General features: G+C 42.2%; 2 long non-coding RNA genes across 4 annotated transcripts in view; one reads left to right on the top strand and one right to left on the bottom strand.

Moving 5' to 3' along the window:
- LOC111262690 (uncharacterized) overlaps nucleotides 1–18,353 on the bottom strand; it is a 44,723-nt gene that overhangs the window by 20,309 nt on the left and 6,061 nt on the right. The window lies entirely within an intron of this gene.
- On the top strand, nucleotides 567–17,929 carry LOC111262691 (uncharacterized). Its single transcript, XR_002681797.2, has 3 exons — nucleotides 567–831; nucleotides 2,993–3,063; nucleotides 17,561–17,929. It is a non-coding gene; the product is annotated as an uncharacterized LOC111262691 (long non-coding RNA).

Genomic DNA, 18,353 nt, shown 5'->3' with positions numbered 1-18,353 from the left:
TCACAATGTATAATTTTATTCCGTTTTGTAAAATTTGAGCCATACTTCAATAATAATAGTCGCATATTATTAGGTGCGATTCAAGCGCTTAGTCGGTGTTTGATAATCTGGTCATCAGAAAATATGAGATTTCGACAGAGAGGTGTATGCTATGAACTCACGTGCGGTATCATCGTACTGCTCCTCAGAGCCCAAAAGGTATTATAAATCCGTTCTGTAGAATAGAAATGATCTCATTTACGTTATCCCTTGAATTAGCTATTACGAACGATAATGTTCTTCACCAATTAGATATGTAGAAATTGCTTTCGCTAATGAATTTGAGATGATATTTCCAATCACTGCAATCGCATCCGTGCATACGTTAAGTTGGCAAAATATTGCTTTGTCCGCGTATAGTTTCCACTCCTCCCTTCTCCATCTAGGATAATAAGGCGCTTGTCTCTTTGAGCTATGATAATTAGATTTGTTGTTCAGGCCATCCCGCATTGAATGAAGGAAGTATCCACCTATCGCCGCTGCGTGAGTCGGCTTGTGCTCTACTCAGCAGCAGAAACTTCTAGAATGGTGAAATGATTCGCCTGGAAAAAGCCGCTCAGGGTCGACCAGACCGTTGTAAAGTTTCGCTATGCAAACGTTGCTAGTTAGAGTCACGACGCTTCAGTGACGTATCGGCAGCTGCTGAGCAAGTGGTCGTAACAGTATAACGAAAATGACAGCGTTTCCGTGAGCGTGATTTTGAAATTGTTCCTAGCCGTAGATTCGCCTCTCGCAAGCCATTGTAGTACCAGGTGATAGGGTACGAACCAACGTGCCAAAACCGTGCGGCATGTAAGTATTATACGAGGGGGGCGCTTACACGAGCTGCAATGTTATAGGTGAAAAAATTACTCTATGTGCCCCCATGTAGAATGACGAAAACATATCATAACGACGCCGTTCATGTTGTATACGGAGCGAATATTCATACACGCATATCCGATACGCATACCTTACCGACAACGATAACAATAATAACGTGTATTTGTGTGTATTGAACTTCGGCGAAAACTCACTCCTTCGTTGGAGAGGGGTGGAACAAATAAATGGACGAGAGTGCAATATACGAGCACTGAAAGATTTCCGCTCCAATAAAGAAAAAAAAAAAAGCCAAATCTGCTATTTTTGTTTGATTCTGGTGTTTCAAATAAAGCCAGACTTTTAGCGTCATGAAGCGTATTTTGGATGCAATACTAACAAGAGCTAATTTTGCCTGTACGCCTTAGACGTTGGCAACTTGTGTAGATAATGAAAAAAAGACGATCACATGCACAGTGTATGATAAATAACTTCCCAGCTGTTGGAAATAATTATAATATTGGGGTATTATTCTTCCTCTTTGTACTACACTATCTGTCGGGGGATGGTCGATCTGAATCAGCGTACGTCAATGGTTGTCGTACCAACTTAAAAGTACATCATGATCTATTAGTACTGCTGGAGAAATATTTGCCTCCGATTAAGTACGATCAAAAGTTTTCATATATCTACTAGAATGAGTAAAGGCGAGTTGTGACACGGGTTGAATGGATTCAAGATTGTAACGATCAGCAACGGCCATAGGAATGCTTTATGAAAACGTCTTCTACCTGGAAGGAAAAGCCATGCGAATGCGATAAACACTTGTTTCAGTCGACTCATGGACATTTCTGTTGGTCAAGAAATTGTTATTGCTAAGTCTAAGACACGGTTTAAGTATTGCAAAGGTCTTGTCCAGCATGGGGCCTAACTAAACTCAAAAAGGCGGTAGCTAAGTTCGGGTTGGTCCTAGCAATTTGCAATAGCCTGTTAATAAAATCTCAATCCACTAATTAGAAAAGCTGTAGTCGTATATTTTAGCATATTGCGAAGGTTCTTTTTTTTCAATTAAAAAGGTATCTACATAGAATCGACCGCAACAGCGCAAATCCTGATACTGAATATCGTGAAAAAAGTGTTTTTAAACAGATGTGGTGACCCTTTTTCGGAGTTTCAGACCAGGCAGTAGAATTTTTGTCAATATGGGGTTCACCACTGGCCTTAATACCTCATTGTGACATAATCTAGCCTCCATTTTTAGCCATGGTCGGGTTGAATTGTCGGTTCCACTCGGCCTATATGTATAAAACTGTATCTTTTTCCATACATATCAATATCGGTATAGATTTTCCTATAAAGTCAATCCAACACGCAAACAATCGCACATATCTCGTGCGCTCATGTAAACATCGTATAGCAAAGATCCGCTCTTCGCTAAAAATTATATATACGCGAAATCTAGCTCGCTTTAAAAAGCAGGGCTTTATTATACCATTTATGAGAGAAGCTAGAATATTATCAAGATTAGGTAAAGGCCGCTACCCCACCTGCGGCTGCGACGAGCTCCAGCAACGTTACACTCTATAGGTAACTTCTACTTTTTTCATGAATTCCTGTGTTCCAAAACTTGCTATTCTTAGCGCAGTACTTTGTAATCGTGCAAAGGATCCACTTAAAAACAGAAACGTCGGCTAATCTATTTTCGAAATACTCCGGAAGGACACACAAACTCTTATTCACATTATTTATAGAGCAGGACATATGTCCTTTTTGCTTAGTAAGGCAACAAAAATAGACCAGCTATGCTAAAATGTATAAAGTTTATCTACATCACATTTACTTTATGTAAGGCTGTAGTTGCTGTGATAAAAAAATATGATAGAATCCAACTAGAAGTAGATATTGCGGCCATGGCAGGTGCCAAAGGGACGACGCTGGCCAGTATCATCTTATATTATATATACAGAAAATATAAATTGAATAATAACCTTTTATCATTATATATCAGAATATATAGGAGGATACCCACTGCGCATATTTGAATCATCATTTTCAACGAGGTGGTATCAATCTGTTTCAATAAAGCAGGTATATTGTAACACTTAGAGGAACCTAGAGTCAGCTAATAGAGTCAGGCGTTCGTGTTTGTTCGCAGGTTTGGAGCGAGGCCCAAAAGAGGGCCGGGAACGAGCTTACCGGGGTCAGCTAGCCAGCAACTGTTCCGCTGTGAGTCTATCAGCCGCGTGGTCGGATTTTGTTCCTTGATTGGCATATTACGTTATAGTGGCAGAACGAATAGAGCAAACATCCTGTTTCTTTTTTTCGATATAAATGTAAGATGCTGTTTTCCGTATACCGGACGATTATAAAATAGGATATATCTCTGAAACGGTAAGGTTTAAGGAGTACTGTAAAGAGTTAATTTAGTGGCGTGTCGTCCAACCTGTTATAAGTATAACAGTTTGTTGTATCTTTCTCATCTCCCTATTATAGCCGATTTCCAAAAAAGGCAGTTATTAAAACGCCCAATTTTTCTTAAAAATATAAGGTTTTTTCTGTTTTTTTTCTTTTACTGAAATACATCGGACATTATTGTAATAGGCCTATTTAAGGTCTGACCATTGGCGAACGATGGAGCTCACTTACAAATAAAGCATTTCATTATGTATGACGTAACTTATCGGCTAAAAGATATCCGCCCGTCAAAAAAGCGTTCTGCTGAACAGATACAGTAATAACGCAATGCAAACAGAAGAATAAAATAGGAACGAAGAGTTATTTCACAATATGCATCCGTCGAATAATTGCACAAACCTCTATAGACGCAGTTATTATTAAGGCGCCTTTGGTGTTATTGGGGAGAAGTATTTGCGCATTCAGCACTCTATATACGTATAGATATAGCCATAAGCCGCATGTATATGCACTCAGGGCAGACATAGTTTGTGTGGAAGAAGCTACCTTAACATTGCGGATAAGCAACAAGTTCAGCTGCAGGATGCCTGAAGGCATCAGTGATACGAAGCGAAGTCAGAGGTAACTTCAACGAAACGGATAACAGTAACGCCGGCGGGGGTCATGTTGAAGACTCTGCGCACCCCACAGGCCGTCGGTTGAAATTTCAATCTTGTTAACCTAACCAAACAATGGAGCTTCTCTACGCTGCATCGAACAAGCAGATAGTGTGGAAATAAAGATGCTTTGAAGGAGAAAGCCGGATGTGTGCATGACTAAGGTCCTCGACAACGAACTTGTTAAAAGAACGATCGAAAGGTTCTTCTTGCGTGTACATAGGTGTTCACCGCTGTGCTAACAACTTCTCGCATAGTATCTCTTTGTAGCAATGCATACGCTAGCGATAGACAGCTAAAGGCATTGTCATTCAGTTCTGTTGTTCTGAACGGTGTTCTTTTATAGGTTCACAAGTATGCATGGTTGACATGACTATTTGCGTCTGTTAGATATAGTATATTTCTTTTTCTTAGAGAAAATATGATCGTGCTGTGCATCGCAAAATATCTATGGAGAATATACATTTTTGCATTACCAACATGTACAGTCGAGCACAGCTGTGCCGATGGATACTGTTAAGTTAGATGCAGTCCTCAAGAATAGATTTTGATATTGTTGTAGATAAAGACTGTGTGCTCGTCAAGAGTGGAACGCAAAATACATTGTAGAAGCTGCAATGTGGAATCGTAGGAGTGTTCCTGACAGAGCTGGCGAACCTAAAAACAAAAGAATTCTTTCTTCTATGACAAAAATATACTATAATCTTGAGTTGCCTGCATACATAACAGAGATTTAAAAGAGGTGCATTCGCTGAGAAGGGGCAAATATTTGGATAGAATATTGAGTCTATTTGACTTCGGTTACGAAACGGCTAGATTCGTTTAATAATAATACTTTGACCACGAACTCCTATGTATCTTTTCTCGAAACTGGTGACGATTTCAATGCTCAAGCTTCAAGGTGAGGCCGACATTCCGTTTTCGATCTCGTCCTTTGGTCTTGGATGACGCGAAGAGCGCGTAATAAACTACCCTTAAGAATGTTTGCTCTCCGACGTATAAATTGGCACATCTGGTATTCGTATTTTTTATTAGACTCTCGTAGTTGGCCGCTATACTAAGTGATCTTTTCTGCCTGTTTGTCTGGAGTAGGCTAGCACCGTTAATAAAAGCAAATTTGGTTTCCCGCCTGAATAGTAGTATACTAGGGTACTGAAGAACTATAGTTTTAGAGAAAAACCTATAGTCGGCATTTAGTAAACGAAAAAAAGAAACCTTCAATGAGGAGTCTGTGCGGACGAATAGCAGAGCAATGTTGCGTTAGGTTGGACTGATGGCAGTCATGCTTCGCACCACTTAACTTTAATGCCGATACTCTTTCATGAAACTCTTGCAGGCTCTCTTTTCGATGATGTTTTTGATGACAATGATTTTTTTTTGTTAGGGCTCACAAGACGAGTCCTGCAAACATAAATTGCTTATACGCTAATAGGGCTCACATACTTCCTCAAGGTATAGTACATATATGTATATACATATATTTAACTGGATTTTGAAGAGTTGACAAAATTTGAACTCTATTTGGACCGGTAAATTTCGGAAGATAGCACAAGCCTGTACGAATAGCCTGGCGGTATCGACCTTAATCGTCTTGTAGAAAGTCAGCTTCAAGGGACTCCAGTAACCTTCGAAAGGTTGTGAAACTCTCATTAGCAAACAAAGATTGACGATGGGGTCGACTTTGAACGGTCGTCAATAGAAAACAAAAAAGAGTGAAGCAAATAAATACAAGAATCCTTTAGATTTACTTTGAGTGAATGTCGTGCTTCCGAAGTAAGCTATGCTGCGTATTAATAGCGTAATAATATTGTTTTAAATCTAATAAATGCACTTGATTATGGTTTTACTTAGTTCAGATTCATTCATGATACACGCATTTTTCTTTTTGACCTTTTTATTTGACGAAATTTCATAACAGATATTCTTATTGGTGCATCACGTATAAGCCGTTTCCGTACCAAACGAGTCAAGTCTGTCATATAAACAATTTCAAAGATGGCCATAGATACATCTCGATTATGATACGTTGATATGTAAGCTTGGTCTAATCATTTATGCTTGCGAAAATTCCATTTATCGTCCAAAACGGCCAAAAGCTCCTCCGGATCAGTGAAATTGATTTGTAATGCGCATATTTATTATAGCAATACCAGAAACGTAAAGAACGACTAACTGTCACCGGTGGGTTGTGCCCTTTTAACTTCATCTTGCAACAGGCTTCAATGAAAGAGCAAGATGTTTAATGGGTAAATGTCGACTAAGTCCAAAATGTACTTTCAAACGAGGATCTGGCGAGGAGGTAGTGAATTGGGTACAAAAAACATCTCCGAATATGATTGACCGGGCAAATGATAGGCCGTAAGCTGCTTATCAAACGCAAGATGCGAAGCTCAAAAAAATCATAATTAAACGTACGTTCGACGCATGAGAATTTATGCGTCAGTGATTAATTTCTTGATAACGTAACGTTGCAACAATGTCATCACACCCATATGTTTTCAAGCCCGCATCGGTTGGGGTATGTTGTTAGAGGGCCGGAAGCAAAGGTGCTAGGTAAATTGTAGCAATATTAGTTATGCTGACGTATGTATGCTTTATCCAAGCTAACATGCTGTGCTTAGGCAGTCTACTAAAAGTAACACTCATCAGGTTTTATTGTTGTTCGTTTAATCGTATCGTTGAAATTGAAAAGATCCGCCATTTCAAGCTATAAGAGCACCTACCTATTGAAAACTTTGACCCTTGTTAGTATTAATCTCGTTTTTATTACGCGTATATGTGCAAGTGAAGCCATTACATATGTCGAGTGGGCACTCCTAACAACAGTCCGCAGGAAGCTATATTAGAACAGCGAGTTGACGTGCCAGACGCTAAGTTGCCGCGTCACACCATGCAATGCGATCGCGTGGATTGCGGAACTTTTTTGGGGAACCTCGGCAAAGGATCAGTCACCGTGAAACATGTTCTACACAATAGATTGGAGCACGCTTCTGGGAAAGAAATCATATCGAGGCCAATAGGAGGACCTCATGTTTCCTACGAACGGGAATACTAGAAGACAAGACGCGTAAAAGCGTCGTAGTGTCACTCTTTTTTTTACGTGAGAACAATATTTAAAAAGAACTACGTAATAATTTGTCTACCAGTTCATTGGCTACCTGTTTCTCAGATAACTTATTACGGTGACTCATGTTGTGTTCAACTGGCAAAACGAGTTTTAATAGCACAAATATTACGATCAGCTTACTTGGCATGGAAGAACTGCTATTATAATAGCAGTTCATCAATTTAATATAAGATACTTGCACCACAGTTACTTCTTTTTTGAACTTAGATATTACTCGTTAAGTACAGTTTATTGCGAAATCGCAGACGCCAGTCTTGAACGATCACAAACCGGCTTGATTCCGGATGGAGATAAATAAATTCAATAGTTTTCGTGATGCGGCAGTGGCAAGATACTTACTTACTAAGGTTAGATACAGGCGGTGGTCTAGGTTCGAAACCAAACTTAGACACGCTTAGCTTCGTGCCAGGAACCAGCCGTCCGCCAACGAGCGGAAAACTCAAAACATTTATTTATATTAGCTCAGCAGAACAAACCACATGTAGTATATTCCACATCAGCTGACTCTAGTATACGCCTCCAGTAACACTCATTCACTGAACAAATTCTATAAAGTCATAGCAGATTTTCATGATTAGGCAAAAGCTGTGTACTTAAAGATTTCGTACTGTTCAAAATCATATCTTAACCAAGCTCTCTCGCTTTCCCACCTATCCTGTTACTCACGAGTAACAGTGTTGCCAGAAAACAGGACAACATATCAGGGTTCAGTAGTGGACACACACACTAATTGAAAGTTTGGTCATCACGCCCTCCATTGAGGCACCCTTGTGGGTCAGAAACGGTCGAGCAATCTTTTAATGGAACCGGACGGGAAGGAATGACTCGAGAACGTCAGCGAACGGTGAGCTTACATCATACGGTAGGGCTGCTGTATCTGGGTATTAAAGGTAAATGCTATTAAATGCCACTTAGCTTTAGCACCTTTTGCTAGCAGACTATTTGGCTGTCGATGCTCTCGGGAATAAAACTGTTCCTCGCCCTCTATGGAAAGGCCAAGCTCCTGGCTGAACAGAAATAAATACTACGTCGGGTTAGGTTTTTCTTGTGAGAGGTAGACTGGCGCACATATAAGCTTATCGCCGCTTTATTGTTAATCATTTTGAGGTCAATCGAGAAAATAATTTTTATACCATTATATGTTGTCAGTCAGCTAGGGATTATAATAATCCTTTTTTTTCGCCAGGACATGCCCGAGGGCGTACGCGCGACAAGATCTGATAAGATAAATATTGGAAAATTTAGTTTTAGTGCATAGCATAGCGATTTTTCTCAGTAAATCTATACGCTCATTAGTGAAAGAGACGGTGATCGAAATTTGCAACTGAAACAGGATATCAGGTTTAAGGCGTAGTATGACGTCCATAGAAATAATGTTACTGCCTCAGGAAAATCCGCCACTCATTAACCTGGTCGCCTACTACCTGTCGAGCATCGCTGAGAAAACATGTTCATCTTTAGATAATCAAGACCGAGCTCTACGTATACGATGAATTCTTCTCTTATATTGTATAAGTCAAGTGTCCAAAGGACAAGTTACATAGTTGTGTAATCAATAAGCTGAATTGCCCATATTGAAGTAAAAGTGAACTTGCGACACAAACATACACTCAAGATATAAAATAAACAAAATCAAAACAGCGATTCTAGGCAGAGATGTAATCTAATGGAGTATTTTTAAATTGAAATTTAATTTTTTTTCGAACAGTGAATCCTAAAAATAGAGTTTCGAACATTTGGAAAAATCGTACCAACAGGTGGCATTTGCGTGGCTTCCTAACCTGGCTATCATAATCTGGCACAGCCGCATTCACCACATTTTCTATTACTCCTAGAACGTTTCCATACACAATCATCTGAAACGTGCCCAGACCGACGCGACATCTGAACCATATCCTAGATAATAATTTTGGCACCTACTTGATCCATGTCCTAAGAAATATTCCCATTTTCTATAACGTTAACGTGTTATACGTAGCACAGCGCATGTAAGTAACCACGTCATGTACCAAATATATCAGATAATGCTCGCTTTAATTCGAAAGTGCATGGCTTTGCTAGATTCATTCAACGAATTTCACCTCAGTTTCCAACAGGATATCAGACTCGTCGGGCAAAACGTCGCTGGCAACTCAATAGATTTCCTAATATTGTGTGAGTAAAATTTTACTGGTGTAATAACCAAACGTGCAGTAATTTCATGTTAGATTAGGTCATGTTGGGCTATTTTATAGACCGAAAGGCACCGAATACCTCAACGATATAACGGGCAAGGGTCGCTAGGCCTTCACCGGGCGCGTGTCCAGGTGGCGCATATGGGAACGCCTATAAGATATGATGGGTACTGGTAAATAACACTCGGCGCGGACCAAAATTAGCCCTCAGGGAAACCCTAACCGTTTCCTGATTTAGGCGTAAGTCAAGAAGGGCGGGCCTCTGGGGATTCTCGGGACGGACGAAAGCCATGAATGAGCGACCTCAACGGCGCGAAGAGCAAAGAACTAAGAACAGGCAAATGTACGTCCAGAAAGCTGTAGGCGATGCGATAAACCGCGCCGAGAGGACAGCTCTAAAACTGAAAGGCACTGACAGGTCGGCAGGTAGTACAGGGGCTCAGGGTCCAGCCAACACTACCTGCCTGCCCCATCATCTAACTGAAAGTCTCGATATTGCTGCAGCGCCGGGTGGCAACCGAAAGGACCCTGCAATAGTACCCGAGACATTGCTGAGGCCAAACACGTAGGAAACCCACTTAGCGGTAGGTCGACGCCACAAAAAAACTGTCTGCCACCTAAACAATCAACACCGTATATGCGTCCCAAAGGGCGGACTAGAATATGGAATACCGACAAAGAAAAATGCCGGTACTACAATGCCACTGCCCGACGAAGCTTCCATCCAAAACTAAACAATGAATTCGAGCAAGACAATGAACGGTTTATGCGAGACGCAAAAGGGAAGGATCCATTTAAGAACTCTTCTCGGACGGAACGGACGCCAGCAAGAGTAAAACAAGTCGGCGATAAAGCTAGCGCAGGAGGACAGGCGCGACCAACCACCATGGGCCGCCCAGGTGAACCACAGAGGCAGCCATAGAGGATTGAAATAAAGGTTAAAAGCGAAGGACCACGTGTACTCAAGAAAGAGGACAATTAAGGAGGCCAAAGATCCTGGGTGAGATAAATCCATTGAACAAGAGACAAAAGTAAACGAAAGAGGGAGTTATGCTGGAATCGAAGGGCTTAGATCAGGTTATAGACATGGAGTCAAGACACACTGCACTTCTTAGCACCTTGTGCAAAAAAAACACCACGTAACGTAAACGCCAGCGTCAAGTAGCTAGTTAAGGCAGCCAAAGCTTTAATCAGGACAGAGGCTGAAGAACAAGGTCGAGCTCGAGCGTAGAAAAAAGATTAAGGAACAAAAGGAGAAAATAGTTAACACAACAGGCATAAATGAAATGATCCAACTCAGAGCTGAGGTCGAACTACTGCGGTGCGAAGAAGCGGGGTCACAGCTCGGCACAGAGAACACAAACATCAGACCAGAGGCTAGACTGACTGGCAAGCTACCGAGAAATAATAAAGGGTAAGAAAGCTCAAAAAGAAACTATTGGCTGCAAAGGAGGTTGACCTCATCAACGAGCCTATGAAAAAGGATCAGTTAGCGACACTGTTCAAGCTGTCCAAGGAAAGGACGGTCAGTATCCTAAGGGATCGGACAGACAGAGCAGTGCTGACAGAAAACAGGAACGAGAAACTAGGCTCTATCCCAACACCTGCAGCCAGACTTTTCATGGCTGGCCAAAATCCGGACGCATATATTACCCGGAAAGGTGGCCACAGTCGTGTCGTGGACATAGAAGGAACGACCCAAACAGACGCGGGCATCCCAGCTTCTGGGTGTCTGACCGTTGTCAAGACGCCACAACTGGAAGATAACTCGTCCCAAAACTTGGTCATAAATGAATTCATAACAGCTGTGAACAAGCTGACCTGCTCCGCTAGCAAGGGAATGGCAGCTGCCTTCCAGGGGAAGATGCCTAGGGAAAGAGTTCACAAGGTGTTGGAGTATAACCTTTTCATGATAGGAAGCGATAAGACGGCCGAACTCTGCATTAAAAGCAGGAACAAAGGGAAAAGCAATTATAAAAGGGCTAGAAATACGAGAGTGATCACAATCGACAATATGAAGGAGAAAGCAATGTAGACTTGCTCCGAAGTCTAAAGACCCCAACACTGAAGGGGCGAAGATACAAAAACCCATTAAAACAAAGGACGACGGCATCAGGTTGAAGGTTAAGGAAATCAAGCAAAAAGCTAGAGAAGGCCTAGTTAAAAGCATGCAGGAGTAGGCTCAACTAACGGCGGAATCAAAAAAGGTTCTCCCATCGAACCTAGACGTGGTGCCATCTGAGACCTGAACGAGACAGCGACTGTGAAGCAAATCGGCAACGCTCTTGCGGAACAGCTCAGGCGGAAGATGGAAAGCCTCAAAATTAACCTATCGAAAGAAAATCGGTTCGGGGATCGATGGCAATCATTCATCTCCCAAAAACGATAGGCTGACCTTCTGATAAGAGGATATCTTAAGCTAAGGTGGGCAAGTGCCGAGCAAAGGAGCGGCTTATTCCGACGGCATGTTACAACTGCCGGGGCTTTGGATACCTTGCCAGGGACTGCGAAGAAAAAAGATCGACGCGGACACTTGCTACCAATGCGGAACTAAAAGGCGTATGTCCAAAAATTGCACGCAGGATAATTCTACATGTCTGGCGTGCAAAATGGAAAGACATCGGGTTAACTCAATTGCTTGCCCAAAGTTCAAAGATTGCGTTGAATCTATGAGAAAAAGCAAGGCCCAGAAAGCCGCGCCGACAGCACAGGCGACTGGAGCTACGATTTTAACGGCTTCGTCAGCGATGACGGATAAACCTAAGCTGGCAACCAAATCCAGCAAAAAAAGCCCCACACAAAGGAAGTCATCCAGGAAGAATAGAATGTTACCATACACCATTTAGAAGGGGAGACAATGGAGAGCGACGCCAGTAAATAAGACGGTTGGTCTTCTCCGAATGTTTGAAATAAACCTCAACAGGTGTCTCGACGTACATGACCAGCTGGAAGGCTCGGTTGTAGCGTGGAGAATCGATGTCTGTCTGATAAGCGAACCTAACAAGGAGATCGCTTTGAGGAATAACTGGCTGATTGACGAATACAAAGATGTTGGGATATGGATCTGCAGTCGAGGGCTTAGAATCTATGCCCAAAGAGGCGAGAAGAGGTTCGCCTAGATAACGACGGATAGAGGCACGCTACAAGTTTCCTAACGTAATACAGGAGGATTTCGCCCGCTTCCTATATAAAATGAAAGGAAGCCTAGTAAATCGATAACGGGGAATGCGTCTGAAAACAATGGCGACGTTGTAGTCACAGGATGCTTTAATGCAACGGCTATCGACTGGGGCAGTAACACTCAAGAATCACTCAGAATGACCTTCGTCTGCTAAGTGACGGCCAGATTTCAACCTTCCGGACGAGGAGACAAGAACCATTTCTAGACCTGAATCTGTGCAGCGAGGGAATGGCTCATCGTATCAGGCGCTGGCAAGTGAGAGACGAAGGGGGGTTTCTTAGCGATCACTGTTACCTCACTTTGGAGATAACAGCCCAGGCTAAAATGGATGCAACGAAAAACTCTCAGACACGTAGAAGACGGTTGCTAAGAAGCTTAATCATGATAAGATGAGAGCTGAGCTGAGAGGAGATGCGACCAGCTGTAAGATTGCGATGCAGAGGACATTATGGATGTGCTAAAGCACTTCTACGAGAACACGGCACCCAGGTCACAAACTGAAACAGGTAATCGCCAGAAGCCAAATAACTGAAGGAACTCTACAATCGCGAAAGTTGGAAAAAAACTGCATCAGGGCTAGACGAATTGCGACAAGAACAAGGAGACTAGAAGGCAGAAGAAACACACGAGTCCGCTCAATTCCGAAAAGGGATGCCATGGCTCTTGCAGCCCAAACGGCTTACGGCGCATACAAGGGGCCAGAAAGCAGCTCCGAATTCTCATCAAGAAGAGCTAAGAGCGAAAATAGCGTGATACATACGACGACGTCGAAAAGGACATATGGGTTCTGGGATACCAGATTGCTATGAAAAGGATCGGATGCACACAGCCGTCATTGCCACCTGATCTTATTCAGGAGGCCATTGCTTTGCTCTTTCCTATTCAGCCCGAGCAGAGGAGAATGCTAGAAGCAGAGGCCGACCTCCCAGGGGTCACAGAAGAGAAGGTCGTCATTGCGGCTAAAAGGATTGCAAACGACAAGACGTAAGGGCTGGATGGGATCCCACCGGAAGCAATACGAGCCCTGTTGGCGGAGAGGCCTAGCACCTTTCGGAAGAACGGGTTGATTCCCACGACAGTGAAAAAAGATACGCTTTGTACCGATTCTAAAGCCAAGGAAGCCACTTGAAAGTCTCAGATTATATAGGCCTCCGTACTGTCGGGAAGGCGTTTGAAGCGTTCGTTTCTAACACGCTAACGGCGGAGATGGAAGAAAAAGGCGTTCCATCGGAGGAGCAGTATGAATTTAGTAAGGGGCGACAAATTTTTACTGCCATAAGACGTGTACTTGAAATAGCAGAAATAGAAAGAAGGAAGACTCCGCAAACGCGAGGCATCTGTCTCGCAGTCCTTCTTTTCTTTCAACTCAATTAGTTGGAGAGTAGTCATGAACGCTCTGAAGCGACGCGGGATCTCGCGTTAATCATGCCGAATCATAGCGAGCTATTTCAGAAATAGGACAGTCTACCACGGCCTAGGTGAACAAGATGAGGAGAAGAAGGCAACCGCAGAGATGCCACAAGGGTCTATCCTGGGGCCGACACTGTGGTGTCTAGCGTACACCGAAGTGCTGGTACTTGAAATGCCGAAAGGGGTCGACATCATTGCCTACGTCGATGACTTGGCGGTGGTTATTACAGCAATAACTGTGGAGGAGCTAGAACACAAGGCAAATACTGCACTTGAACGTGCTCCGCATTGGATGAAGGGGAACAGCTTGGAGCTAACGCTGGAGAAGTTTGAGGCGATACCGCTGATCGATCGGAAGGAGTGTAGAGAACGGCAATCGTTGTAAATGGCTATACGATTGCCTTGAAGAAGGAAGTCAACTATCTCGTGGAATGTTCAATCAACGCTGACCTTTAGTCAGCTTGTCAACTATGCGGCTAAGAAGGCAGCCAATACGACTAATAATCTGGCCGAGATTATGCTGCAGGTAGGCAGTGCGGGGAGAAGGCAAGAAACGGCTGCTAACAACTGTTGCAAAATCCATTATCCTGTATGCCGCACCCCTATGGAAAGAAATGGGTTTCGGTGAGAGCGAAACCGCAGGACTCTATCGAATGCTCAGCGACAGCTTGCAATCCGCATTTGTTGCGGATATCGTACGATTTCAACTGAGGCAGCTTTTGTCTTGGTACGTGTAATTCCATGGCAAGAGAAACGGACAACGGAGACAGACAGTAAAGCAACCGCACGAGGGAGCAGACACTTCGCGTCTGACAGTAAGGGTAGGTGTCACTTGTTGCCATGGAAGGCTCTGGTGGTAGCACCACCACTGCAGATCACTGGACAAAGAAGCACACCAAAGGTATCAGGAGTTGGCTAGAAAGCACGGGGAACTTATTTGTCGACTGACGCAGGTACTCAGCGGGCACGGTTGTTTCCAACAGTACTAATGGAAGACTGAAAAGGCAGACTCTCCAAAGTGTTTGCCGTATAATTTTGCTGGGAACGATAAAACTGCACACACCTTAATTAGGTACCAGCGATTTTGTGAGGTGAGCAACAGGCTCCAACAACGTCTCCAGATTGAAGAGCTCACCGCTGACAGCATGGTAGCGCTGATCCTAAAAGGCAGTGAAAAACGGAATGCCGTATCAGACTTTGCGGAAGCTCTAGTGAGAGTTAAAGAGTACCAATAGCAAGCAAGAGAAAGTGCTGCAGGAAGAACAAGGTCAATATTCTAAAAAAAGAAATGATAGACTAAGTCCGCTCTTCTTCTGAACAGCAGCCTCAAAGGTACTCAGCACTGCGATTGCAGGACATTGTGATGGATGCCAGCGAAAAAGAATGGACGCTGTGAAGCAATGCGAAAGCAGTCCCAAGGTTTCATCTCCCAGCCTAGGGGTTCGAGGCATACGCGTTTTTAATGATGGGGAATGCTTCAGGTTACCTGGTTTTCGAGTGCACATTAGCTTTTTGGCGATAGACCTCGTCAAAAAATTACCCTATAGCGATACATTGATAGGAATAAAGTAACATTTTCCTTATTTGAAGTTTCTAATTAGGGGATGTTTTTGATGTGGTCTAGAAACATGTGTAAATGACAACGCTCCTTGCCACCATAAACAGCTCCAGTAGTATTCGTAAATGTATAGCCGTCCTTCGATATAGTTCTAAAGGCTCTGTAGGAAATAGTACCTGATTTAGGGCTACCAGTGAATAGCTATCTTAATTACCGTTCCTAGGGTTGAAGGGCAGTTTAGAATGAAAACTATTATCGCTCATCAACGCCTTTGGGTATCATAGATGTTTTTTTTGGTTTTGCTGATATACCTTGACTTACTGCACATTTTATCGTGGATCTGAGATTGATTAAGCGACACCAAAATTCACTGAGTGAATTTAAGCATTGAATTTCTGTTCCATAGGTCTGTCACTTCAGAAGTATTATGATTCACATTGATAAGATATCATTTTTTTCGCATTTCCTTCTTGATTGCATTCTTTGGAATAAACTTAAACAAAACGCTTGCAATGAAAAGCAAGATCAACATAAGTTTTTCTTTAATTCTTATATAAGTCAACATTAGAGTACAATTCGAGAGAAATGTGCTGACATTGACCTCGGCTTTAGACACGCTGAACCTAACTACGATTTCATGCCCCTAGATTTTTCCCCATTAAGAATTTTATATTTAAATAATTAAGAGTTGAAGCAGATTTTCATTCTGTGTCAGTCGCGTCAACCAAGCTTCACTAGACCACATTGCTTGCGATATTAGCATTCATTCTCTTCAACAAAGCTAAAAGGTCTTTTCTCAGGTAAGTTACGCTATCGAACAATCTGTCTAGATTCTTCTACAGATAGCTCACATTTTTTTTAGATACTGACAGATATTTTTTAGATATATATTTTTAGATCTTTACTCCGCCAAGTCCTGTACAAAGTATGATATCGCTGTCTATATATCCAATTTATTATGAGGCTAATGTATGGCCTCGACAAAACCTACCTGTAACGATAACAGCAGTCTGCTTACGAAGAGCATAGCAGAATCGTTTTATGGTTTAGGTTGCTGCGAGAGATTAGTATCAAGGTAACCAATGCGAAAAACGCGCAGTGCGGTATTTCCTATGAAAGGCAAAGTTGCGTCAAGAGAATGATGATTATGCGGTGATACGGTAAGCAACAGCAATATTTATATTAAATGTACACGGCCTAACGATTACCAAGTTACATAGTTTTATTGAAGAAAAAAAAGCTTAGCTCAAAGTTGCGATAGTGTGCAGTCGCGATCTATAGCAAATGATACACACTCGGCTAACAATTTTTTTCCTTTAGCGCCGCTTCAACCTCATTATCGAGATTCTCAAGCAAAAATTTCCGTAAAATGGTGTACTATAATAGTCAACATTTAAGGGAACTCCGTAAAGTTAGAATGTAATGTTGTGCAGTATACTGATGGCGCACAGCTTGTGCCTTCGATAGCTGTCCTGTACGGGTTGACTCGCGAAGACGATTGTTCAGTATAGAGCTCACTAGTTTTTAGACAGTCGGAATCGGTGTGTTGGATCAGTGCATTAAAATTCACTGGAACGAAGATGACCCAGATACTGTATGGCAGTCTTCGTCATCGTCTAGAAGGTTAGCAAGAGCCTCACTCAACCTCACGCTCACCTCAAGCAATACAACCCCGTATAAGCAATACAACCCCGTATAAGGAGCGAAAATTGATCGGGAAAGCATTCAGCAACCTTTGCCCAACAGAAACGGCCAGTTTACCGTTTAATTTGTAATACCCGCCAACAGGACATTGGTATTCATTCCATTTGTGAAATGCAAGTTTTCTTTATAGCGTTGGAGAATCCCAGTTAATCTATCATTACGCAACCGTTACTAAGTTACGTATATCTAAAACAAAGGCACACGTTCCGGTTTATTAGCTAAACAAGCTCGTATATTTATCGCACGCAGTTGTCATTAAACGTAATGCACACAAGTAGTTTGTGAGACAAGAGCGGGCTATTGCCTACTAGTATGCGGTCTGGAGCAACTGACATAATCTCTCTAAGCTCCATGCATTGGTTGCTCTTGTTCTTCACCTAATAAAGGACCTAATATCGAATATCCTGTAAGCGATCAGAGTTTATTATTTCAAATATTATTATCTATTATTTCAAAAGTTGTTTACCAGCTGTCTTCTTTCTGTCTTCTTTTAAACAGCTTTCTTCCAACCCATGCGACACATCGAAGCGGATGATACCCCCATACCATCATCTGGCCGTTTGGAAAATCAAAATCGAACAGTCGTCTCAAGCATGGACTTCGCACCGTTAACAATATAGGCGATAACGTTCTACATTACAAAATAAGGAAGATGCTGAAGATGCACTATTATCGAAAAGAGAAAGCACCTTTGCATGACGTATACAAATAAAAACGCAATGGAGAGTTAAATGGACAAAGAAATATCTACTAGTGGCTGAAAATGTTCGCGGCGAGGATATTCGTTAAATGGAAAATTGGGGTTCTGTGTCCGATCGCCTCGCATGCTTCTGCTGACCCTATTTCACAGCCACATGGTTTGAGCTAACGGATAGCTATGGTATGAAATGTTTCTGTTAAATAATATAATAATAAATCGTATTCTTGTAAAGCCTGTAAATTTTTTAAATTCAGTTTTTCTGGTTGCTTAAGTTATTGTTCCGCTACAACGCTATAATGCTACCGTAACTTGAGTGCGGTATGTGGTGGGACAAGGGTCGACCCAGGAAAGATTTCTTTTCGGGTTTGTACAAAACTCGGAACTTCGCAGTTATTTTTGTCAAAATATTTAGGTCGAAAAACGTTTACATTAAAGCTTTCAAGTGTACAAGTGAATTTAATCGATATCTGTAACTAAAAACGGCCTCACGTTTCTGAAAAAGACTGTTTAGAATACAAACAAGTTCTTACAGAAGAAGGGGTAACTATCACTAAATAATAACCATAAATCCTGACACATATTTGAACTAAC

This window comes from Varroa jacobsoni, unplaced genomic scaffold (assembly GCF_002532875.2).
Source record: "Varroa jacobsoni isolate VJ856 unplaced genomic scaffold, vjacob_1.0 scaffold_693, whole genome shotgun sequence".
NCBI lineage: Eukaryota > Metazoa > Arthropoda > Arachnida > Mesostigmata > Varroidae > Varroa > Varroa jacobsoni.
This window is presented reverse-complemented; position numbering and strand designations above follow the sequence as displayed.